At 42.2% G+C, this 25,066-nt stretch overlaps 2 long non-coding RNA genes across 3 annotated transcripts in view; both read right to left on the minus strand.

Moving 5' to 3' along the window:
- The window catches only part of LOC310851363, a 690,313-nt gene that overhangs the window by 403,895 nt on the left and 261,352 nt on the right, over positions 1 to 25,066 (minus strand). The window lies entirely within an intron of this gene.
- Positions 10,213 to 17,181, minus strand: LOC310851297. Of its 2 annotated transcripts, none has more exons than XR_014567696.1 (6): positions 16,515 to 17,181; positions 15,025 to 15,281; positions 14,025 to 14,134; positions 11,806 to 11,941; positions 10,517 to 10,825; positions 10,213 to 10,280 (listed from the first exon to the last, which is right to left on the minus strand). It is a non-coding gene; the product is annotated as an uncharacterized lncRNA (long non-coding RNA). The 2 variants fall into 2 exon arrangements; XR_014567697.1 differs by having other exon boundaries at positions 16,348 to 17,180.

Below are 25,066 nucleotides of genomic sequence, written 5' to 3' on the forward strand. Positions count from 1 at the left end.
ACAAAGAAAAAGAAATCCTGAGAGCATAACAGAGGAAAATGAAATGAAGAGAAGTTAAGGGGGGGCATATCAGCTCTTGGAATTTTCAGGGAGCTTTACTCAAGATCTTCTGTGAAACAAGAAAATTGCCCTGTCAAAATATATCTCTATCATTCGGGGATGGGGGGCATGGATTGATCCAGAAGTAGTCAATACTTAATAACTATATTTTTAAACAAAGGTGATAATAAAGGTAGCTGCTTTGTGGAGTTAGATATTTTTTCTAAGTTCACTTCTTTGAAATAATCTCAGCTGGGTTTTTGAAAGGTGGCAAATGCGTTTTTACATGTGCTGGAAGTCAATTTCCCCCCAGCTATCTTATTCTTAAAAGCCAATTATTTAGATGCTTTTATTCTTCTGATACATGTCCGTTCCTGCTTCCCATGGCCTTGTGGGATTTTGAGCCAGCTGATTTAGAAACATTTTTCTCTGTTTCAAGGAATAATTTAAATCCTAGGCAGCAACTCTAAGACTAGGTGTGAACTTTTTAATGGGGCATAAGAAGAACATGTAACTGGGTACAGATAGGTCATAGTCCTTCATTAAATACTAGTCCCACTGAATCCTTATAAACACCTGGAATAACTTATTTCAAAAACAGGATTACAGACTTGAGGTGTTTTAACAAGAAGAACTTTTAAAATAATATTCCCTGACATTTTTAATATCAAATATGCAGGTTTTCTTTCAAGCATTTTAGCACTGCTCCCGAGGATGTCCTGTGCAGGCTGATCCCAGTCCTGTGGTGCTTCTACTGATCTCCCCCAAATGGGCACCACAGTGTCCTCCCATGCCCTTTGAAGCTGCCCTTGAGTCTGGGAGGAGCATCTCATGCCTTTTCAAGATGAACAGAACCTGGGACAGAAGAAGGGGGCAAAGGGTTCACCTCACCTGGCAGCATCCAAATCGCCCTCCGTATCTCTTTTCTGCACTTGAATTTGACTTCCATTGCTCTGCATTGTTTCTTGGGCTTTGGGAAGGAGGTATAGTAATACTACTACTACTAGAATCATAGACTCATAGAGTTGGAAGAGACCACAAGGGCCATCGAGTCCAACCCCCTGCCAAGCAGGAAACACCATCAGAGCACTCCTGACATATGGTTGTCAAGCCTCTGCTTAAAGACCTCCAAAGAAGGAGACTCCACCACACTCCTTGGCAGCAAATTCCACTGTCAAACAGCTCTTACTGTCAGGAAGTTCTTCCTAATGTTTAGGTGGAATCTTCTTTCTTGTAGTTTGGATCCACTGCTCTGTGTCCGCTTCTCTGGAGCAGCAGAAAACAACCTTTCTCCCTCCTCTATGTGACATCCTTTTATATATTTGAACATGGCTATCATATCACCCCTTAACCTTCTCTTCCCCAGGCTAAACATGCCCAGCTCCCTTAGCCGTTCCTCATAAGGCATTGTTTCCAGGCCTTTGACCATTTTGGTTGCCCTCCGCTGGACACGTTCCAGTTTGTCAGTGTCCTTCTTGATCTGTGGTGCCCAGAACTGGACACAGTGCTCCAGGTGAGGTCTGACCAGAGCAGAATACAGTGGCACTATTACTTCCCTTGATCTAGATGCTATACTCCTATTGATGCAGCCCAGAATTGCATTGGCTTTTTTAGCTGCTGTGTCACACTGTTGGCTCATGTCAAGTTTGTGGTCAACCAAGACTACTACTACTACTACTAATTTATTACTTATACCCCACCCATCTGACTGGGCCTCCCCAACCACTCTGGGCGGCTTCCAACAGAATATCAAAAACACAAGAAAACATCAAACATTAAAAACTTCCCTAAACAGGGCTGCCTTCAGATGTCTTCTAAAAGTCGGGTAGTTGTTTATTTCCTTACGATTTGATGGGAGGGCATTCCACAGGGCAGGCACCACTACCGAGAAGGCCCTCTGCCTGGTTCCCTGTAACCTCACTTACCGCGGTGAGGGAATTGCGGCGCTGGACCTCAGTGTCCGGACTGAACAGTGGGGGTAGAGACACTCCTTCAGGTCTACAGGACCGAGGCTGTTTAGGCTTTAAAGGGCTTGAAAGCACCAACACTTTGAATTGTGCTCGGAAACATACTGGGAGCCAATGTAGGTCTTTCAGGACTGGTGTTATATGGTCTTGGAGGCCACTTCCAGTCATCAGTCTAGCTGCCACATTCTGGATTAATTGTAGTGAGGCCTCTGACGGGATCCTGCAGCTCTCTTGCTTTGGGAAGAAGATGGGAGGGCTCTTGGACAGTGCCAGAGCATTGTGTCTGCCTCCCTAAAACAGGCAGAAGCTTCCCAGGCTTTTGGAAGGATGCATGAGGCTCTGATTTTGGGAAAGAAAAAGGTCATGGAACTGATTATCAGAGCATTCTGCCAGAAAAAAGCACTGCCTACGCCCCTCTAGATATTTTGGGACTTGGTGGGTGACATGGTTCCCCACCATTGATGACATCAGACTGGTTTTCTGATGTTGAAATACGACTTACCATTTTCTGGAATCTACTTTCTAAAGTTTTTCTGGGGCCTAAGCTGCTGTATGATAAAGTTGGCAAACTTATTTTCTTTCGTGGGAAAGACAGTGAGGCTGGCAGCATCGACTAAAGTCAAATTTGTTTATGCAGGCAAAGGGATATTGTCTGCTTGATGAAGATGCCAGTTTATGCATCCTATAAGCATTTTCTGACAGGCTTGTGCTAGCTTTTGAGTCATATTGAGGATATCCAAGTTAAGAGGTCACTCATGGGCCTTTAATGTCAAATATAGTATGAATATATCAAAAATCTATGCTTCACTACTTCTAGGTCATCCCAGAGGGCATAGCTACAGCTAAGAAACTCAGTGTGGGAAATAAATAGTCCTAAATGTGGAAATAAATAGCCGTAATATTTCTTATAAGAATCTATTTCTGAGGAATTGGTTACAGATGATTAGAAAATATTGAAAAAAGAATGTAGAATGCATTTTTTTTGTTCACTAAAGCTGAATAAAACAACATGAATATCTGGATTTGAAACTTAATGACTGCACCAAAGCTCATATGATGGGACCAAAGTGATAGCTATCATTTTGACAGATAGTCTAAACCCCTTTTGTTCCCTTCTTCCCTGATGATATTCATATATTTTCCTGGGTATAAGACTAGGTTCTTTGCTAAAAAAAAAAGAAGAAGTAAAAAATTGGGGGTCGTCTTGTACACGGAACATGGGCACCTGGGCGGATTTTTTATAATATTTAAGCATATGTCTGGGATTTTGGCTTGGGGCGGGCTAAGGCTGTCCCTCCTGCTGCCTTCCTCCCTTTCTCCTCCCCCTCTGAGCTGCATGCTGGCCACTGGCTCGCCTCCTGAAGCCCCCGCTAGCTCGACCACGGGAGCAAGAGCAGCTGCCACCGCCGCTGCTGAGAGCTGCCTCAGCCGCCTCTCCTTGCCCTTCTCTCCTCCCCCCCCCCTTCCCCAAGCCTGCTCACCACCTTCCTTAGCTTAGTTTGCTCGACGTCATGGCCCATGCAGAGTGGGTGCTGTCTTCCCCCCGCTCTTCCTCAGTAACCTGCTTGGGAGCGTCTTTTCCCTGGCTTCCCTGCAGCAGCAGCTGCCACCAAGGGGGGGGGGGGAGCATGCGGTGCCCCAACTGCTGCCTTTGCTTCTGTACTACAGTGCAACTCATGCTGGAAACTTTGAAGGCAATTGCCCCCCAAAAGATAAACCTGCCACCACAGATCATCCAGATTTTCACTTCTATTTGACGGTTTTGTTTTCGTAATTTTGGGCTGAAAAAAATAAGGGTAGTCTTATACATGGGGGCATCTTATACATCGAAAAATATGCTAGTTTCTACAGGAACACCATTACCAGTTGATAAGTTTGTCTAACATTCTTCTTCTCTGAACAATTGTTCAAGTAAATTTATTCAGTGTTACATTTGGGAAATAAAATGCAAATTAGGGCTTGACTCATCTTCTGCCACATTCTTTCACACAGGCCTAAGTTTAAAACTGTGTGCAGTACATTGGAAGTTGGATAGATTGTGTTAAGCAGCATTATCTTATTTCAACAATTATTTCTATAACTGAGGAAGAGCAGCTATTCTGAGTAACGGCAGAACACTTTCTGAAACACAATCCAACCATATTCTGTTCACTTCCTCATTGTGGCTTTCCCGCTTCTCATTAATTTTTTTTTTTTAAGGTTGTCTTAAGTTCCCTTCTAAAGTCAAGATCAATAGCACAATTTGTTTCCCTTTTGATACATCATAAATTAAATACACTTCTTGAGACGGATGCCTGATGCTTGCTACAAAAAAGCAGTGAGATACTAAATAGAACCCCAGAGGCTATTTTGTTTTCAAATATTAATGTGCCTTCCTGGTCTGCTGCTTCTCTCTGCCCCTCTCCTCCCAAACTGAGATGCTTATTAACAAAGCTGTCCTTAACCAGTGAAATGTTCCTTCCCTTGCCAGCTTCTTCCCCAACTCTTTCCTCATTGCATCAGATTACAGGGTAGACAAAAATAAGTGCTGTGCCACTGATTCTTAGCAACTTTTGGGTACACTTCTGCCTCTAATGTGTTAGGATCTTCCTTCCCCGCTTAGCAGGATACAGATTGCTCTAGAATGAGAGAGTTCAGCCAGTTATGCTTGGGACAACTCTTACTTCAAGGATGGGAATTCCAAGTCCCATCAGCATAGCCAATGGGGATGCCAATTGGAATCCAACTTCATTCTACAGGGCCACAGGTCCCCCATCCCTGTCCTAATGCGCCACATAATACATCATCAGGGCTAGCACACACATGATCTTCTTACTGGCCCATGCTTTCTAAGCTCTAACAAGTCATGTTTAAATTCTTCTTCAAAATGACAATGCCAATGGTGGGTTTTATTAACTTTCTGTTTAATCAAAAAAAAAATTCCTTCCAGTAGCACCTTAAAGACCAAATAAGTTGCTACTGGAAGGAATTTTTTGTTTTTTGTTTTGACTATGGCAGACCAACACGGCTACCTATCTGTATCTTTCTGTTTAATGTTTTAGAACCAATTCTTAAACACCAATAAATCCAGGATTTAGTAAAGCTGTCACATTAAGGAGCTGTTTGACATACATTTGGATTGTTTGTAGTTTTTGTTGTTGTTGTTCATGCTCCTAATCTTTGAATTAATATTCTCCCCTTCCCACACCAAAAAAAGCAACCCTGAGGCTGGTGATTCAGTGTACTTGGAGATCTACAGTGACAGACTTCCAGAGAAGGCAAAACTCTACTGTTAGAACAGTCACTAAGTCCGCAATAATTTTGAAGGGTTATGGTCTAGTACAGGCATAGGCAAACTCAGTCCTCCAGATGTTTTGGGACTACAACTCCCATCATCCCTGACCACTGGTCCTGTTAGCTAGGGATGACGGGAGTTGTAGTCCCAAAACATCTGGAGGGCCGAGTTTGCCAATGCCTGGTCTAGTAACTAAAGAGAAGGCTTTCTAGGTCCAATTGATTTCCAGGTGAGAATGCTAAGTGCAAACTCAGTTATCCCACTGAAGTGTTAAAATTATCTATTTTGGATTGTGTTTGATGTTTGAAGTGTGCACATATTTTTGACATCAGGGTGGAGAACCTCCACCATCTACACCTCCCGATTTGATCCACATGGCCATTTTCAGGAAACCTTCATGTCAGGTGTGGGGTGGGTAAGAGAAGGACTTCAAAGAAGCAATTGGGAACTTCAAGCTCCCAGTTCCTGCTTTTATTAGCAAAGTGTGGTTCCATCTGCCATCTGGGCAGATGGGAGCACATCTTCAGTCCCTGCACATGCGTATTTCTACTTCAAACCTGGACCAGCCCAGTATTCCTGCTCCTGAACTGTAGAAGAGACTAAAGCCACCTGAGGACCCACATAACCTCCACCATCTACACCTCCCGATTTGATCCACATGGCCATTTTCAGGAAACCTTCATGTCAGGTGTGGGGTGGGTAAGAGAAGGACTTCAAAGAAGCAATTGGGAACTTCAAGCTCCCAGTTCCTGCTTTTATTAGCAAAGTGTGGTTCCATCTGCCATCTGGGCAGATGGGAGCACATCTTCAGTCCCTGCACATGCGTATTTCTATTTCAAACCTGGACCAGCCCAGTATTCCTGCTCCTGAACTGTAGAAGAGACTAAAGCCACCTGAGGACCCACATATCCCATGGAGGAAGGGAAGCAGTAGTTAGCCCTTCCTGCTATGACTCAAGGAAGGCATTGATGGCAGAGGCAGTGGGAACAGTTTACATGGAGATTTGAAGGAGAAGAGTGGAGGCAGTGCTTGAAGGCATGCTCCTACCCTGTTAGCTAAGGCAGGCAGGAAAGTACCTTGTTCAAGGCTTTCAAGTGCTCTTCCTCCATTTCTCCTTCAAACTTCCCAGAAAATATGCTTATTATGTGCTTTTTAAAATTTTGGATCTTATTTAAAGCTAACTTTTGAAACTGGCATTGATACACAATGGAAAATACATACTTCTTTAAAAATACAGTTCTAATTTTCTTACTCTCACAGAGGAACTGAGGATCAAAACAGTCACATATGGAGACAAATGAATTTCCATCTGCAGGAAGGACTGTAATACTTTGTATTGCTTCTTGTGATTATGTCCCACAGAAATGGAACAAAACACTTACAAAAAGTACTACTGCTTAAAGATTCTGTTGGAAATAGATACAGTGAGTCACACTTGATAGCTGCCTTCCAAACACATGCTTGATAATATGCTGAGGATAGCAAGAGAATATGGATGATTTGCCCGAACTTCATTAAACAGATGAAGGGGTATGGGCAGGGCTGGGTGATGATGATGTGGCAACCACATACAGTGGTACCTTGGGTTACAAACTTAATTCGTTCCAGAGGTCCGTTCTTAACCTGAAACCGTTCTTAACCTGAGGTACCACTTTAGCTAATGGGGCTTTCTGCCGCTGCACTGCTGCCACACCATCACCGCGTGATTTTTGTTCTCATCCTGGGGCAAAGTTCTTAACCCGAGGTACTACTTCCGGGTTAGTGGAGTTTGTAACCTGAAGTGTTGGTAACCCGAGGTACCACTGTACTGAATTCTCCCTCCTCTTCCCCACAATATGAATTTAAGGAAACGTGTTGTGTAATGCCATAACGTTGTATATTTCCTTCCCCCTGCTCCATATTTTTAGTAGGAGATATCAATTTGTTAACATCATATCATGCAATTTCATAAGTACCTATTAAGGGACAGAACAGAGACAACTGAATGCGAAATTATAATTTTTGTCCTGTAATAATATATATTTGAATTGTAGTTGGCATTTAAAACAATATATATGAGAATAATAATCATGCTAGATTTTACAACAAATAGGATGGATACCAGTTTCTTTTTAGAGCTATAGGTTGCTTCTGAATAATAATAATAATAATAATAATAATAATAATAATAATAATAATAATTTATTTGTACCCCATCCATCTGACTAGTTGATGATCTCCGGCGGGCTAGGGACAAAGGTGAGAGCTGTTTCCTAGTTCTGCTGGATCTCTCAGCAGCGTTTGATACCATCGACCATAACATCCTTCTGGACCGTCTTGAGGGGCTGGGAGCTGGGGGCACTGTCATACAGTGGTTCTGCTCCTTCCTCCTGGGCCGTGTTCAGAAAGTGGTGGTGGGGGATGAGTGTTCAGACCCCTGGGCTCTCACTTGCGGGGTGCCTCAGGGTTCTGTCCTCTCCCCCATGCTTTTCAACATTTACATGCAGCCACTGGGAGAGATCATCAGGAGGTTTGGGCTGGGTGTTCATCAGTATGCAGATGATACCCAGCTCTACCTCTCTTTTAAATCAGAACCAGTGAAGGCGGTGAAGGTCCTGTGTGAGTGTCTGGAAGCGGTTGGAGGATGGATGGCGGCTAACAGATTGAGGTTGAATCCTGACAAGACAGAAGTACTGTTTTGGGGGGACAGGAGGTGGGCAGGTGTGGAGGATTCCCTGGTCCTGAATGGGGTAACTGTGCCCCTGAAGGACCAGGTGAGCAGCCTGGGAGTCATTTTGGACTCACATCTGTCCATGGAGGCACAGGTCAAATCTGTATCCAGGGCAGCTGTGTACCAGCTCCATCTGGTACGTAGGCTGAGACCCTATCTGCCTGCAGACTGTCTCGCCAGAGTGGTACATGCTCTGGTTATCTCCCGCTTGGACTACTGCAATGTGCTCTACGTGGGGCTACAACTAATCCAGAATGCGGCAGCTAGACTGGTGACTGGGAGCGGCCGCCGAGACCATATAACACCAGTCTTGAAAGACCTACATTGGCTCCCAGTACGTTTCCGAGCACAATTCAAAGTGTTGGTGCTGACCTTTAAAGCCCTAAATGGCCTCGGTCCAGTATAACTGAAGGAGTGTCTCCTCCCCCATCGTTCTGCCCGGACACTGAGGTCCAGCTCCGAGGGCCTTCTGGCGGTTCCCTCACTGCGAGAGGCCAAGTTACAGGGAACCAGGCAGAGGGCCTTCTCGGTAGTGGCACCCGCCCTGTGGAACGCCCTCCCATCAGATGTCAAAGCGATAAACATCTACCTGACATTCAGAAGACATCTGAAGGCAGCCCTGTTCAGGGAAGTTTTTAATATGTGACATTTTAGTGTATCTTTTATCTTTGTTGGAAGCCGCCCAGAGTGGCTGGGGAAACCCAGCCAGATGGGCAGGGTACAAATAATAAATTATTATTATTATTATTATGATGATGATGACTGCATTGCCCCAGCCAATCTGGGCAGCTTCCAGCGTATATAAAAACACAGTAAAACATTAAACCTTAAAAAGCTTCCCTATACAGGGCTGCCTTCAGATGTTTCCTAAATGTTATACAATTACTCATCTCCTTTAACAGTGCTGGGAATAAGATGGAAGCAAAATTAAAATGGAAATGCACACAATGGTTCATATTAAATTATCCAGCAATTTCCTTTGTAGTGGAAAAATATTTTTCCATGATATTTACTCAAATGTAACTTCCATTCAGAAAGTTCCTTTTTAATGTTAATTAACAGTTACCTGTTTATCGTATTCTGATCATTTTACTCCTTTCTGTTGATGGCGACTGTGAATATCAGTGCTGAAATACCTCTTAATTGTTCCCCCAATTGTCCTAATGTCAGGTTAATTTCCCATGGCAAGATCGGCTCCAGCATTCAAAAGTATTTTGCATCTATACTATTTTGCATATATACTTAATACTATTCACCCCATCCTAGTGATCACTGGGCATGGAGCTCTAGTAGTACACACCTGGCATTCTTCCACTATCACATTCCTTGGAGAACATGGAGCTTTCCTCCTTTACTGGAGCTCCGTACATTTATATGGAGCCCTTGCTTGAGGTGTGGTCTGCAAGGATGGATATAGATATAAAGCTGGTCATTTTAAAGCTAGCATTCTTGGTAGCTGAAAATACGTTTGGCATAAAAGCCAATGCTCTCTATGTAGACTTCTGGTGCCCCAAGTATCTCTGAATCTGTAATAGATTAGCATATATATTTCATTTGGAGGTGGAAATGTTATCACTCCCATGGCAGTTTAAAAAGATATTTCATGGTAAAAAAACATGGGCATTTACAGAAAACCAGTCTTGAAAAATGATGTCTGGAATAATATATAGAACTGTGCTATTTCAAATGGCAACTTGAGTTTTATTTAACGAAAGAAGTGCATAGTTTGTGGAGTATAAAGGAAATTCTGCTATTCTGTGGTATTGATAAAAGAGAGTAAAAAGCATGAGAAAAGACGGTTTTGATTTTAATAACGAGACTCCAACCAATAATACATGACCCACAGACATATTGCAAATCTCCATTCTGTGATCTTTTCAGGTCTCATGTGGTATGTTGGGTCATCTTCGGTCAGTACTTGAATAGATATTTCTATGGAAAACCAAACTACCGTTTGGAAAAGGTGCTGGGTATCTGCGCTTGATGTCATTGAACAAGATGGCAAAGTATTAAAAGGTTTTCCTGTAAAAGAGCTCTCCTGGGGGTGGGGGCAAAGACTATCTCTACATTTAGCACATCTATAGAACTACAGAGCAATTGTCACCTAGTCTATAGAAATGACAATGTTACAGTGTGTACATTCTTGTTGTAGATTGTATTAGTAGCTTTTGACAGCTAAAGCAAGTTAACTTTGTATACAAAGAAAGTAAAATTGGGGTCAGCATTAACATCAGTCTTCAATAAAACTCTTCAAGACATGAATTCTCTTCTAGTTTGCTTTGCTCAATAACTTACTACAGTGGTACCTCGGGTTACATACGCTTCAGATTACAGACTCCGCTAACCCAGAAATAGTGCTTCAGGTTAAGAACTTTGCTTCAGGATGAGAACAGAAATCATGCTCTGGCGGCGCAGCAGCAGCAGGAGGCCCCATTATTTAAAGTGGTGCTTCAGGTTAAGAACAGTTTCAGGTTAAGTATGGAAGTACGGACCTCCGGAACAAATTAAGTACTTAACCTGAGGTACCACTGTAACAAGAAAGGGAAAGGAAGGTAAAACAGTTGCTTCAGCCTTTCAGTTCTGGCATTTAAGAAAACCTTAAAAAACTTGTCTTTTCTTTATTGTTTAGATGATCTAATTCAGTTTATTTTATTTGTCTGGATCCACTCAATGTTTCACATTCTTCTTGATGTTATACTACTTTTATTTCTCTATGCGTCTGGGTCCTAGCCTCTGGACCAAGAGAAAACAACCTTGTTCCATCTTCCATGTAGATACATTAGATCAAGATACACTACGTCCACAGCATTCCCCTGATCCAATGAACTTGTAACTCTATAAAAAAGAGAGATGGGATTTGTCAGGCATGACTTGTTTTGAAAAATCCATGCTGGGTCTTAGTAACCACAACATCCCTTTCTAAGTGCTCACAGCCTAACAGTTTAATTATCTGTTCTAGGACCTTTCCTATTATTAATGCCAAGCTAACTGATCAGTAGTTACCTGGGTCTTCTTCCTCCCCCCCCCCCTTTGAAGATGGGGATAACATTTGCCCACTTCCAGTTCACAGGGAACTCAACTGTTCTCCAAGAATTCTCAAAGATTATAGACAGAGGCTCTGGGGTTACATCTGCAAGCTCCTTTAGTACCCTTGGATGCAGCTCATCAGGCCCTGAAGACTTGAATTCATTTAAAGTGGCTAGGTGTTCTGTTGCCACCTCATTTCCTATATTGGGCTGCAGCTCCCTCCTTTTATCATATATTCAGTTAACACCAGGTTGGACACTGTTTCCCTTTTGTGCAAAGTAGGTGCTGAGTAGTTCTGGCTTCTCTCTGTTACCTAATAACATTTTTCTGTCTTCTCCATACTGAGCACCCATTACTTGTTTACTCTTCTTCTTGCCAAATAAACCTTTTAAAAAAGATTAGTTTTAACCTCTGTTGCAAGCCAGAGCTCATTCTAAACTTTGGCCTGCCTGACCTTCTCCCAGCAACTGTTGTCTTGTACACATTCCTTCATTATTTCCCCTTTCTTCTGTTTCATATACATGTCCTTATTAAATCTCAGCTAATCTGTCAACTCCTTATGCAGCCGCACCAGTTTCATTAGGTGACTTCCACTTTTCTCTTTTGTTGGAATTGTCTGCATTTGTGGCTTCAATATTTCACCTTTCAGAAACTCCCATCCATTTTGGGCTCCCTTCTCTTTGAGTATTTCAGACCATAGAATCTCACCCAATAGTTCCTTAAGCTTTTTGAAATCAGCCTTCTTAAAGTCCAGAGTGCATGTCTGACTACACCCAGTTTTCCCTTACCTGTGTATCATGAAACCCAAGAGGATATGATCACTTCCTCCCAGGTTACCAGTACTTCTGTTTCATTGATCAGTTCCTCCCTATTGGTGAGGACCATGTCCAAGATAGATGACCCCCTTGTTGCTTCTTCCACCTTCTGGGAAATGACATTGTTAGTGAGGCAATTAAGGAATCATTGATGCTCTTGTCACATTGGAAGTGTCCATGACAATCCTTATATTTTACAAGTATACTCTTGGGACAGCATAGAGTAACTTCTTTATAATTTCTCACACAGATAAACTGTTTCCATTACTGTTATTACAGGTTGGTTGCCAGGCTGGCACCTGTCTGTTTCAGGAGACAATGGTGGAGTGTGGCATTGGAGGTAAAGTCAAACTGTTGGAAGGTCACAGTGCCTGCTGTGGTTGTAGGGACTTATACGGGAGAGACATGTTCTGTTGGGCTGTGTATGTGATAAATGGGAGACAATATCGGGGTGAAGGCATCTTTTTCTATTTGTCTCCATGTCAGTCTCAGTTTATTGGTTACTTTTTCTAATAAGGCTGTTTCCATACTATTTGATACCATTGGTCCATGCTTACTCCTGACATGTCTCTCCAGTGCCTGGCTATGATGCTTCTGGCTGCTGAGAGTAGGTGGGTTATTAGCTCTTTATGATGTGAGTGGGCATTATTATCTTGGAAGATGTTTAGTAGGGTCAGTTCTGGGGTGACTTCTAATACCTGCTTAGTTATTTTGCATATTTCTTGTATGATTGATGTCCAGAAGAGTTGGATTTTAGGACATTCCCACCACATGTGGCGGTATGTGCCTGTGGAGGTGCATCCTCTCCAGCATTTTGGTGAGGTTCCTGGGCATATTAGCAATAGTATCTGTGGTGTTAGGTACCACCTGTGAGTTTCAGAGTGAGTTCTTTTCTTTTCGCTGATATGGATTTAAAGGGAGGTTTAGACCACATTCTGGTCCATTGGGTGGGGTTAATCTCATAGCCTATGTCATCCTCCCATATTTTTTTTTATTAAGTCGAGGGGGTTTGTGGGATTTTTGAGCAGTATTTTGCATATTGTGGATACCATCCCTTTGCCGTGTCCCTTTGTTATTAAGAGGAGGTTTTTGAAGGTTGTCAGGGGTCTATTTGCTGCTGAATTTACTACTGGAATATTTAAGAAGGCAAGAAACATGTTCTGCTGCAGCTGGGCAGATGGTTGTGTTGTTGCAGATGCACTATTTCTTCTCTCTGTGCTATCAGTAAGTTCCAGCTGTGAATATGGTCAGCCTCTGTGCATTTTGCCCTTCACCTCCAACAGCAAAATACACCAGGTTGGCCTTATGGAATGTACTATGTGATTAAAGCCTGGTCTCCAGGATATGATTTAGTGTAAGACTCACAATCTTTTAGTTTAGTTTAGCTAAAACCCCAACTCACAGCTTTTTTTATTTTAACCCCCCCCCCCCCAGGAAGTCTGCAGCTGGGCATGGAAGATTCGCGGTGACTCACAGCATCAGCCTGGCACATAAGATCTTGTAAAGCATATCAGGCAATCAAACACACTGATTAAACACATTGGAAAAATATAATTAACTCATCTATTTGGAATTATACCATAATTAATATATTGGGGATTTGACTTGAGCCAAGAATGAGACTTGTCTAAGGAAGGACAGATGCATAAATGGGATCAGCAGAATGTTCACAATCATTCCCTTAAATTATTCTTTACAGATCAATGAATTTTTAATAATACATTTCCATATTTGTTGAGAATTTTTAATAACGAATTACAGGCAGAAATGGCCATAGGACTACTCAGTAAAAGTTTTTCCAAATTGATTTTATCTTTGTCCAGTTTTGAATGCAATGGTGCAAGTCTGAATGCTAGCATGTGTGAATCTATAGTCAATGCACAGGATACTTTAGATTATATTAAGTCAGAGATGGAGAGCCTATGGCTCTCCTGAATTTATTTATTTTACTTTTACTTATTTTAAAGCATTTCTAAATCACTTAATATTTAAAAATCTCTAGGCGGGAAACAAAAATGCAACACCAGAACAATAAAACTGTATAAAAGCAGAGATACCAACATATAAAGCAGCAAAATGGTATAATAGCAATAGAATAAAATCAGAAATTCAGCAATAACAGGTGCAATCTTATGGGTCAAGGTAAGTCCAGTCAAAAATATGTGTCTCTACAAGATGCTGGTGAACCATACCTGGTTTAAGTTTACCTTGAAGTCTCATTTCAAAAGCTGCAGATTGAAGCAATTTGGTGGAAAACCTGAACAATTCTGTAGATGGATGGTCAGCACACACTGCATCAGACCTACAGAAAAGAACGAATGAAAATAATTTTACATGGCCCATTTGTTAAATGAATAATAAAGGGTACAATTTTAAAGCTTTTCATAGGGAAAGATATGGTGACATTTCAGCACAAAGACTTGAAATAGCTTGTTCAAATGATGAGGAATATGTGAGCAAAGCAGGAAAGTCTGAGGACATCCATCAGAATCCTTTGACTCTGCACAAATTATGAAAAGAAATGCGACTGATTGCTGCCTTGTACAGACTTTGGCTGAATTCCTTCTTCAGAAGCCAGAGATAATTTTTATAGGCATTGAAGATGGTATGATACTAGTGCCATTTCCCAGCTCATCTCTTTGTGGCGGGGGCCTGAAGAGGTGTTGCAGGTTTTCTACATCTTTGTAGAACCTTAGAAATCATAGAATTGTAGAGTTGGAAAAAACCCTGTGGATCATCTAATCCAGGGGTGGCCAACTCCCAAAAAACTGGCAGTGATCTTCCCGCTTTTGGGGAGTTCAGGTCGAAGTTGTTGAGTTTTATTTTAGGAACGAAAGCCCTGTTTTGGGGGGTTCTGGTCAAAGTTGTTGAGCTTCTTTGGGGGGAGCCGGTGATCTACCAGTGATCTACCACAGATATCCAGATCACAGTCTGCCTGTTGGACATGCCTGATTTAATCCAACCCCTGAAATGCAGGAATATGCAGCTGTCTCATATGGGATTGAACCTGCAACCTTGGCATTATCAGCACCATGCTCTAACCGACTGAGCTATTCAGAAGACACATGGAAGCCTTGACACTGGGACAGTACAAGACCACTGGCCAGCCTGAAAGGGGCCTATTCCTGTGCCTCTGTCACCTGTCTTTAGACTTCTTGATTCTAAAAGCAGATTGACAATGGAACCAATTACCTAGAGGAGGAGTAGGTTCTCCTTTGCTGGATATCTTCAAGCATATTCTGAACAGCCACCTGTAGAGGCTGCCCAAGTTCTGGGAAAGCCATTCTCCAAGTCTATGATTCTAGATTGATGTGCCCTTGGTCCTCCTGTCATGAGTCTGTGTAGCTTCACTATTCCTTATTTAACTACATCCTCTCCAAGACTCCTCCTTTCTTTCACTGGACCTTCTGCCTGCTCTGGATCCTTTACTTACCAAAGTACTGATGTCTCTGTAGGCAGAGAAAGCAAACAGGAAAATGTGATATTAGGTACCTAGAGCCAGGCAACTGCAGGTTGGGTCAAGAGACTTCAAAGCGAAGATTGGCCTGCCCTCAATTTTTTACACGGGTAAGCTTAAGTTTGCCATCCCAACCCAAACCCCTTTTGCTATGAGATCCACTTGTTCCTTTAATGGGTTGTAAACAGCGTGCAATTATAAAATGTTTCATAGCTTCCAAACTGTCTTTGTCATGATACTCTTGAGAATGAATAAAACAGATTTTTTCCTTGGCATCTAAATTGCTACATCTGGAGAGCTGACAATTAGAGGTATATATATCCTAATGAAACTACGTGAAGGAGTCTGGCAGGACCTGCAAAAGTGACAGTCCATAGCTCTGCATGTTGCCTGGAAGGCAGGTTATTGTTGCGATATGTCATTTTGCTAGGTTAAACAAGTATTTAAGGATCCTATCTTGGGGAAACCGCTGGGGTTTTTTCCTTTGCACAGACATATGCTACAACCGCAGTGGGCATTTCACTTACTTTTTCTTTCTTTGACAGAAAATCCCCCTGGAAAATATTTGCTATATTTCCCCCCCTCCCTTGTTTGATGGCAGGCTTCAGACCTGATTTTAATTCTATGTCATAATAAAGGCAATAGAGACTTTCAATAAAATCACAACGGATCCAAAAGTGGTGCTCCATCTGCTAGACTGTCACACAAGATATTATTCTTCAAAAGCAGAACATCTCTTGAGAGTCAGTAAAGCAATCTTGGGCACCAAAAGGGAAATTCAAGTCCTCACTGCTAGATAATGCAAGTCTGGAGTACTCTTTGCAATAGTTTGCAGTAATGGGACCAATTCACCACATAAGTAAGTCAAGAAATCCAAAAGATTCCTGAACTTCCTTACAGCAAAAATGTTTTGTGATCTCCATGGAGATGCTCTGAAATTGAATCTGAAGTTACTGAACTATCACATAGCATACTTTCTGGGAAAGACAGATAAGGCATTAAAAATATATATATATTCAATTAATAATAAATAATAACAGATAGCAAGAATCTAGCACCTGAAAATTACTTTCTGTCCTGTTGTGATTTGAGCCTTTTGGCATCTATGGAAAGAGTGCAGTAGTTCTCAAATCTTGCTGCAGATTAAGCTCCCACAGAGGCCTCTGTCTGTTTTTAAAACACACAAGAACTTTTAAATTCACTAAACTCAGGTGATGATAGTTACATTCCAGTGTGGTAGACCCAGACCATTATCACGGTATTTGGAGTTTTGATCAGGCACACTTCTTTGGGTGTCCTTTCAGATTGTTTGGTACTCATTCATCCAAGATGGCTGCTTCTTGTTGGGACTGGTAGGGCAAAAAACAGGGAAGCCAATAGTAGGTGAAACTGGATTCAATCAGAGGTAGAACTAACTAATTCTAGCTTTGTCCCCATCCTCCTTCCTGTTGAGACATTGAGTTTCTCCCAACTCTATCTGGAGAAAGCATAAGGACTGCCTCAATGAGTAACCACCTAAATCTAGTGCTGGGCAAACTCTTATTGGCTCTATTCAGAATCAGCTTAGCAATGACAACCCTCCTCAGTCAATGCCTGGAAAAAGGCAACAATATTTTTTCCTGACAATAGCTGGTGCATACAAATTGATTGTGCCACACATGCATATCTTGTTGCTCCCCTGTAAACAAATATATCTGGGAATGAAAGGCGATAGATGTGAATGGGGTACAGGAACAGCATAAAAAGAATAGAACTACAAAAGACAATCCAACAAATGAACCTAAATAGAGAAGATACACACCAAATAAAAGGATGCTTTTGTTGGGCATGTGATCCAGTAACACAGTTCAATGGTGGGGATAAACATTAAAGAACTCTGTCGTTTCAAAGAAAATAGAGAGTTTAACTTTAAAGAGCTTTTTCACATATGTCTATAAAGATGCAGGCCAGTCTGCTTGATGTGCATGTGAAGAAACTTATTAACATCTCACTTTACATTTGAACTGGAGGAAAAGTTGGGAGGAGGGGGTGAGTAAATATTCACAATATTTATTTATTTATATTTATTTAGCAAAATTGATATATTGCCAGATCATAATAAAACCTCCGAATGGATTATAAGGCAGTACAGCTATATGTGGTAAGATGGGCGATATTGTATTCTGTGTAAGTTAATGCTAACTCTGGTGACATCACTACATAAGAACTTAAAAGAGACTGCTGGATCAGGCCAGTGGCCCATCTAGTGAAACATCCTGTTCTCCTTGTGGCTGACCCTGTGGAAACCCTGCAAACAGGACCTGAGCACAAGAACACTCTCCAGTCCAAACATGGAAGCAGAGCCTTGCCTCCACAACCTGCAAAGGCAGAGCATAATGTTAATCATGGCTTGTTTCCACTAATATCCACCATCCTACATAGGTTATACTCTTAGGGATGTGCAGTTGGGGTGAAATAATTCTGCTTTCATTTAGTTTGCGTTTCTAAAGGCCACCTTAATTTAGTTTCACATTAGTTTCGTTTCACAATAAGCTCAGGTCTGCCGGTACTCAAGGCTACTCTCTTACTGAAACTAAACAGATCTGGGGCTGAGGACTGTCTGGGAACCTCATGTACATTCCCTTGGTTTTCATTAAAGACAGCATAGTGTAGTGGTAAGGCAGGGGTCAGCAAACTTTTTCAGCAGGGGGCCAGTCCACTGTCCCTCAGACCTTGTGGGGGGCTGGACTATATTTTGGAGGGGGGGGGAATGAATGAATTCCTATGCCCCACAAATAACCCAGAGATGCATTTTAAATAAAAGGACATACTCTACTCATGTAAAATCACGCTGATTCCCAAACCATCCACGGGGTGGGTTTAGAAGCCTATTGGGCCGGATCCAGCCCACGGGCCTTAGTTTGCCTACCCATGGCTTAGAGTGACAGACTAGGACCTGAGAGACTGCGGTTTGAATCCCCACTCGATCATCAAGCTTACCGGGTGACCTTGCGCCAATCACTCACTCTCAGCCTAACCTACCTCACAGGGTTATTCTGGGATTAAATGAGAAAGGGGAGAATCATGTAAGACCCATGGAGAAAGTGGTTGGATATAAATGCCATTAAAAACATGAATAAATACATGATGGACAAAAGGTAAGACATAAATGTATTAAATAAATTTTACATTATTTTCACATTATTATTTTTAAGAAAACATTGCAGTGGAAGTGTAGCGATACAGTTTCTTTTTTCCCATGGCAACTGGCAGCTGTGCTGAGCTTGTAAAAGGCCTTTCACATATGTTACTGAACACTCCTCTGAAGGCAACAACATTTGCTACCTAACAGTGTGAGTTGTAATTTGGTTATTTGAAAACTTAAACGCTGTATATAGTTTCCCTCAAAAAATCTGCGTACTCTTGGGCAGGTTAAAAAGTGTGTAGAAACTGAACATGTAAATGCAATAGAGGTGCAGGGCAAGAGGAGCTGCTGAAAAGTTTAGAAAGGCAAAAGATAAAGGTCCTTTTAAATTCAGACTTCGGGTACTGCCAGAGGTTCCTGTGGCACAAGCCATCTGCAACTTGATTCCAAATACATTGAACAGTGATAAGACAGGCATCCTGCAGAGGGATTTAGCATGCCCAAAGGACCCTAAAACCAAAGCATGAGGGAAGGTTTTGTTGCTGCAAGGAAAAAATTGGCAAATAAATGAGAATTTCCTGGATGCCAAGATCCAGGTTTGGGGCAAGTACTCTTTGGTGAGAGAACCCCAGCAGAGATCTAAAATCACAAAACATAAAGCAAAGTAAATAGAGGCTGTTAGACCTTTAAAATATGCCCTTGTGAGTTCCAAAACTCCCCCCCCCCCCAGCATAGAAAAAGGCCAAATGTTTGATAAGTTACGAAGCCCTTGTAAAACTTGGTTTAGTTGCAAAGTGGTTAAAGTTCCTCAATTATTGGTGTGGGAAATCAAGAATAGCTTGTGAGAACCATATGCTCTGAGCTTGGAGCAACCAGTTCAGCACTCACATGTTGTGAGTGGAACAAAGGCTTGATTACCTAGTCCCTCCCAAGCTGAGCTAAGCCTGGTGGGACACCTTACTCTATGGTCTTAATCCCTCCATGCATTAATTAGACTTAAGCATGTTGATTATAATCTTTTTATGCCAACTTTGTCACTGCATGCCTCTCCTTTTGCAAATGATGCCTTGACCCTTTATGTGGCAAAAATGGCACCTACAACAGAAAGCAAAATTGAAATTATAATATTACTAATGCATTTTTAAGGATTAATTTAAGACATTTGCATACTACTTAATTAAGCCCATTTCTCAGCGGTGTACATAAAAATAATGCACAGAAAATGAGATAATGAAAAAAAAAATATCATAAAGCCGATCATAATGTAAAATATAATAAAAACACATTCAACATGCAAATTGCACTGAAAGGTTTTCTGCAACTTGGGTTTTTAGTGTAAAAGTTATTCCTTGATAGTTAGTGCAAATCCATGTAAATCTTTAATTTTTAATCTTCTGTGAGTACTCAGAAGTCAGTACATTAGGCACAGTAAAACCCGGATGGTGAAATCATAGCGGCTGCTTCTTAGGAAACCCAAAGGACTTCTTCAGTTTGCATTTCTATGTGAAGCCACTCTCCATTCAACAACTCTTACAGCACATTATCATGAATATCCCTCTCCATCTTTTCATCTATCAAGACTACTTCTACAACTGCACCATTATCTGAGAAGCAAATAAGCCTTGCTTTCTTTTTATTCTTTGAAATTAAAAGGTTGATGGTTGGCTTGAAGCCCAAAAGTTGATGGGAGATAACTGCTCAATAGTTTGACTACAGTGCTACTCCTTGTTACCTCTGTGTGAATCCACCAAAGTTGAAATTGTATTTTCTGAAAGATTACATTTAGTCATTCATTTCAAGCTGCATGAGAACTGAATACTGTACATAAAACCCCACCCCTTTTCATGTTTTAAGCTTAATAAAAAAAGATTTTTTTTGTGCTCCAACAGTAAGAACTATTGATTAAAGCAAGTGGGTAGAAGTTTTGACTGCATCCAAACTGAGTTGAGATCATTCAAAAACTGTTTAAGAGAGACAACATCGAACATATGAAAAGAACCCATTTATATTCGCCAGAGGAAAAAAAAAATCAAAGTCAAGGCTGAAGCTTAGGCATTAACCTGGAGCTGTGTTGCCAGACCTTTGTGAAGCAGGAGTTCAGTTCTAAGCTTCTGAAGTCTTAATCCTTTGTTTGGAAACAATTGCACTTATGCAAACTCACAGTCCACAATCTGTCAGAGAGTTAGGTATGCTTAATACTATTAAAATATCTCAGATAAAAAGGTAAAGATAAAGGGACCCCTGACCATTAGGTCCAGTTGTGGATGACTCTGGGGTTGCAGCACTCTTCTTGCTTTATTGGCCAAGGGAGCTGGCATACAGCTTCTGGGTCATGTGGCCAGCAGGACTAAGCTGCTTCTGGTGAACCAGAGCAGTGCACGGAAACACCGTTTACCTTCCTGCCAGAGTGGTACCTATTTACAGTGGTACTTTGGGTTACAAACGCTTCAGGTTACAGATGCTTCAGGTTACAGACTCCGCTAACCCAGAAATAGTACTTCGGGTTAAGAACTTTGCTTCAGGATGAGAACAAAAATCGTTCAGCGGCAGCATAGCGACAGTGGGAGGCCCCATTAGCTAAAGTGGTGCCTCAGGTTTAGAACAGTTTCAGGTTAAGAATGGACCTCCGGAACTAATTAGTTCTTAACCTGAGGTACTACTGTATATACTTGCACTTTGTGCTTTTGAACTGCTAGATTGGCAGGAGCAGGGACCGAACAACGGGAGCTCACCCCATCGTGGGGATTTGAAGAAAAAAATAGATGGCTGCCCTCATGCACCCATGGTGGCAGCCTCCCCCCCCCCCCCCATATAATGATAAAAGGTGCCTGGCTATATCTTTGTTTTCCTCATACAAAGTTCATTAGGAGGATGAGACATCATCACATTAATTCTTTCCATGGACACACTATGCCATGTGTTAAGTCTGGGCCTAGGCAGTTCTCCTGCATGCTTAGAAGATATGGAAGGAGTAATCAAGGATGTTCAAGTAAAATATAGCACTTTTCCTTTTATTTCTGAAATCTTCACTTCAGTAACTTTTCTTTCCCAAGATTACTTCCCCTGCCCAGGGATGGACTTTGATTATATGGCACCCTGAGTGAGGACAAAATTTGGCAACCCCCAAATATTTCTTATTTTCACAATAATACCTTTTTGTACAGTTGCCTTTTTTTGGATCTTCTCAGTAGGTATCCATATAAATACAGTATATGTTGTTGTTGTTGTTGTTGTTGTTGTTGTTGTTGTTGTTGTTGTTGTTGTTGTTGCTGCTGCTGCTGCTGCTGCTGCTGCTGTTATCTTGCACCCCCTCTGTGTGGAGCAATCAGTGGCGGAGGAAGGGGGTGTGGTGGGTGCAGGCCGCCCCGGGTGTCATCACTGAGGGTGTGTGTGACAAAATGACAAAAATATGAGTTTAAAAAATAAATAAATAGAAAATAAAAAATTTGGCTCACGAAACTTTTTAGTTCAGTCAACAAACACAATGAAGCGCGGCTGGCACTGGGCACTGTACCATGGGGACTGGCACTTACTGTGGGGCCTGCAGTGTGTCTGAGCCACGCATCTCTCCTGGGAGCGACGTGTTGGCTTGGGCGCCTGCAGGCTCTGCGTTGCCTGAAATGGCAGCGTGGGACTTACGCCTGCCTACTGCCTCTCCCTCAGCCACCCTACAGCTGAGGGGGAGGCAAGAGAAAGGCTCCATGCAGCACGCCCCTCCCCCATGGGCGACTCACCCCACCCCTGGCTGCAGGATGAGCGCACCGCACTGGGCACCCGAGCGGCTAGCTACACCGCTGGGAGCAACTGCCTGTACCACACTAAATCTGGCACTGTCCTACTTATGCAATAACTTGGACATCTATGCCTTTTCTTTTTGCACAAGATCCCAGTCAGATGGAAAGAAAACAAGTGACCGAATCACAATTTATCTTTCTATGCTTCTCTGCTTTCACATCATCCAAAAGAAAATGATCTTGTATATACCAATGCATGGCAAAGTGATTGGTGAATGAGGATTAATTCTCTAGCTATATAATGGGATGGGGTTTTTTTAAGCCACCCATTAGTATATGCAAATATGCCTTGAAAAATTATTAGCGTCTCTTTGCAAGGTGATTAAAAATCAAATATACGTCTTCCATCACCCCTGCAAGTGAACTCATGCTTTTCTACAGATGATTGTCTTTATCACTTTTCTGCAGAAAAGAGAAGATCAAAGCTATTCTTTGTGCTTCTCATCTTTAGACAAAGAACGCAAGAAATAAAGCATTCCTGTTAATTCTTCATGTGTTTGGTTACAAGGTGTTTGCATTGCATTCCTTACTGTTCATTAGGTGCCATCCATTCCTATTAGAGGGGAAAATACAAATAGAAAGGGAGTTAAGATAAATCTTCTCGTCTCTTCCATGAAGTCACGTTTTTAGACTTCCTTAATTACAATAATAGAAACAACCTCAGCAGTTTCATAACACCAATTTTAGGTTTTCGCCGTGTGCTTTTGAAATGGGAATGGAACTTTAATTGTACAAAAGCACAACAGAACCCTCATATTGTGCTGTGAATGGTTCCTTTTGTGAGGTTTCTCAACGTGATGCTGTTCTCCCCTCCCCCCAGGATGCTCAAAGAGTGATATCATTCCCAATTAAACTGGGCTACTTTGTAAGGTCATGGTGACCTTTAATTATTTTCTGAAACTGATTCATCATAGGAGTGCTGGGCACCTCAGGCACCCATTTAGGTAGTAAATTGCAGTGTTGAAAAGTGTAGGAAATAAGCACCAGTAGAATTTTGACTAAGCTAAACCACATAATTAATGGTAAGGATAAGCAACTACAACAGGGGTAGGCAACCTAAGGCCCGGGGGCCGGATGCGGCCCAACCGCCTTCTCAATCTGTCCCTCGGATGGTCTCGGAATCAGTGTGTTTTTACATGAACATTTAAAATGCATCTCTGGGTTATTTGTGGGGCCTGCCTGGTGTTTTCACATAAATAGAATGTGTGCTTTTATTTAAAATGCATCTCTGGGTTATTTGTGGGACAAGGAATTTGTTCATATTTTTTTTCCAAAATATAGTCTGGCCAACCACGTGGTCTGAGGGACAGTGGACCAGCCCACGGCTGAGAAAGGTTGCTGACCCCTGAACTACAATGTATAACAGACAAAGCCTTTCCTCCTCCCAGGAGGGGAGGGGTTGTGAGCGGGAGACGATTCCCACGTCATGCAGGGGGCGCTCTGCCCCCTGCTTCAACTCCAGGGCTGGCGCCACACCCCTCCTGGTTGGGCACCCAATAGGGAAGCTCGGCAGGGGCGTGGCTTGCTGCTCAAATGCAGCCACACCAGCCATCCCCACCATTGCACACACATTTTCTTCGAGTCAAGAGGTTGTTGTCGCTACGCTCATGGAAGACAGGGAAGTACTTTGCAACGAGGCTTGGAGGGGGGGGGGGTATTGCGTTCTCTTGCTACTGGCCAGCTTAATCTGAGCTCATTCAGTCTTAAATCCACCAATTTTTTCCCTCTCCTGGTGCCTGGCGATTGCTAGCCCTTTAGTGATCGCAGGGTTCCCTGCTGGCTGAGCGGTGTGACTTTGAGACTGCTATTGTGTGTGCTCTCTCTGTGTGTGTTTGCCTATTCCTGCTTCTTAGCTCCGTGGGCTTTTGGAAGCCAGCCCCCCCTCCGTTTGTGAGCTTTTTCCAGCTCCTTTCAGCCCCCTTCCGAATTGTTATAATCCATAAAGGTGAAGACAGACAATCATTTCAAGTGTGGTGGAAGTGACCTGAACATACATCCTTTTGATACAGAAAGCAAATGCCAAGAATGAAGTGAATATGTCAAACTTTATAATATATTTCTATATATTTCTCTTATATCAGCAGGTTAACTCCAGTCAAGATAGGGGAGGCTAGTTCAAACAGAGAAAAGCTGCGTGAAAGCTCTTTTTCCCAGCGAATAGGCAAAAACTGGTCCATGGAGAACTCCAATGGGTCTTGCTGGCTCAAAGATGTTGCTGGTGAAAGATGTTATAGCAAAGAACAAAGCAGAAAGCTTATGTAGGCTGACAAGTAGGGTTGTGTGGTAAAATTTTTACAGTCTTTCAATTTTGTGAGGCTGGGATGACAGTGGTAGTGCAAGTGACTCATCCTCTGTCTGAGGATGGTATGAAGACTGTCCTCTCTTGCTGAGTGGGCCTCAGACAAAGTACTGGCAGCTCTCCACTGAGAAAGTGTCCTGAGTCCTCATCAGGACTACCAATGTCTACTAGTCACAATGGCTATCATATCTAGTATGCCTCTAAAGACAAGTTGATGAGGAACATGAGTGGGAGAGTCCTACTGAGCTTGTGGGCTTTCCATAGATGCCTGGTTGGTTGGTATGACTCAGAGGACTGCTCTTATTTTTATGATTTATTCTGCAGATGAAGAACAAATCTCAGCATGTATGCTTATCAAGTACAAAGCTCTGTGTGACCTGTTGTGATCAAGGTCTGTGGTTCTGCTTTGCGTATGAGTCACTCTTCCACAAGCACTCGCAATTGTGCTTTCACAAGCAAACCCTGCCATTAGATATTAACCTTGAACATGCGCCACTACAAGGTTTTCCTTTTTCTTTCTGAGCAATAGCCTTAAGTGTTCGTATTATTCCGCTCACAAT

This window comes from Podarcis gaigeae (assembly GCF_964106915.1).
Source record: "Podarcis gaigeae genome assembly, chromosome: 1".
NCBI lineage: Eukaryota > Metazoa > Chordata > Lepidosauria > Squamata > Lacertidae > Podarcis > Podarcis gaigeae.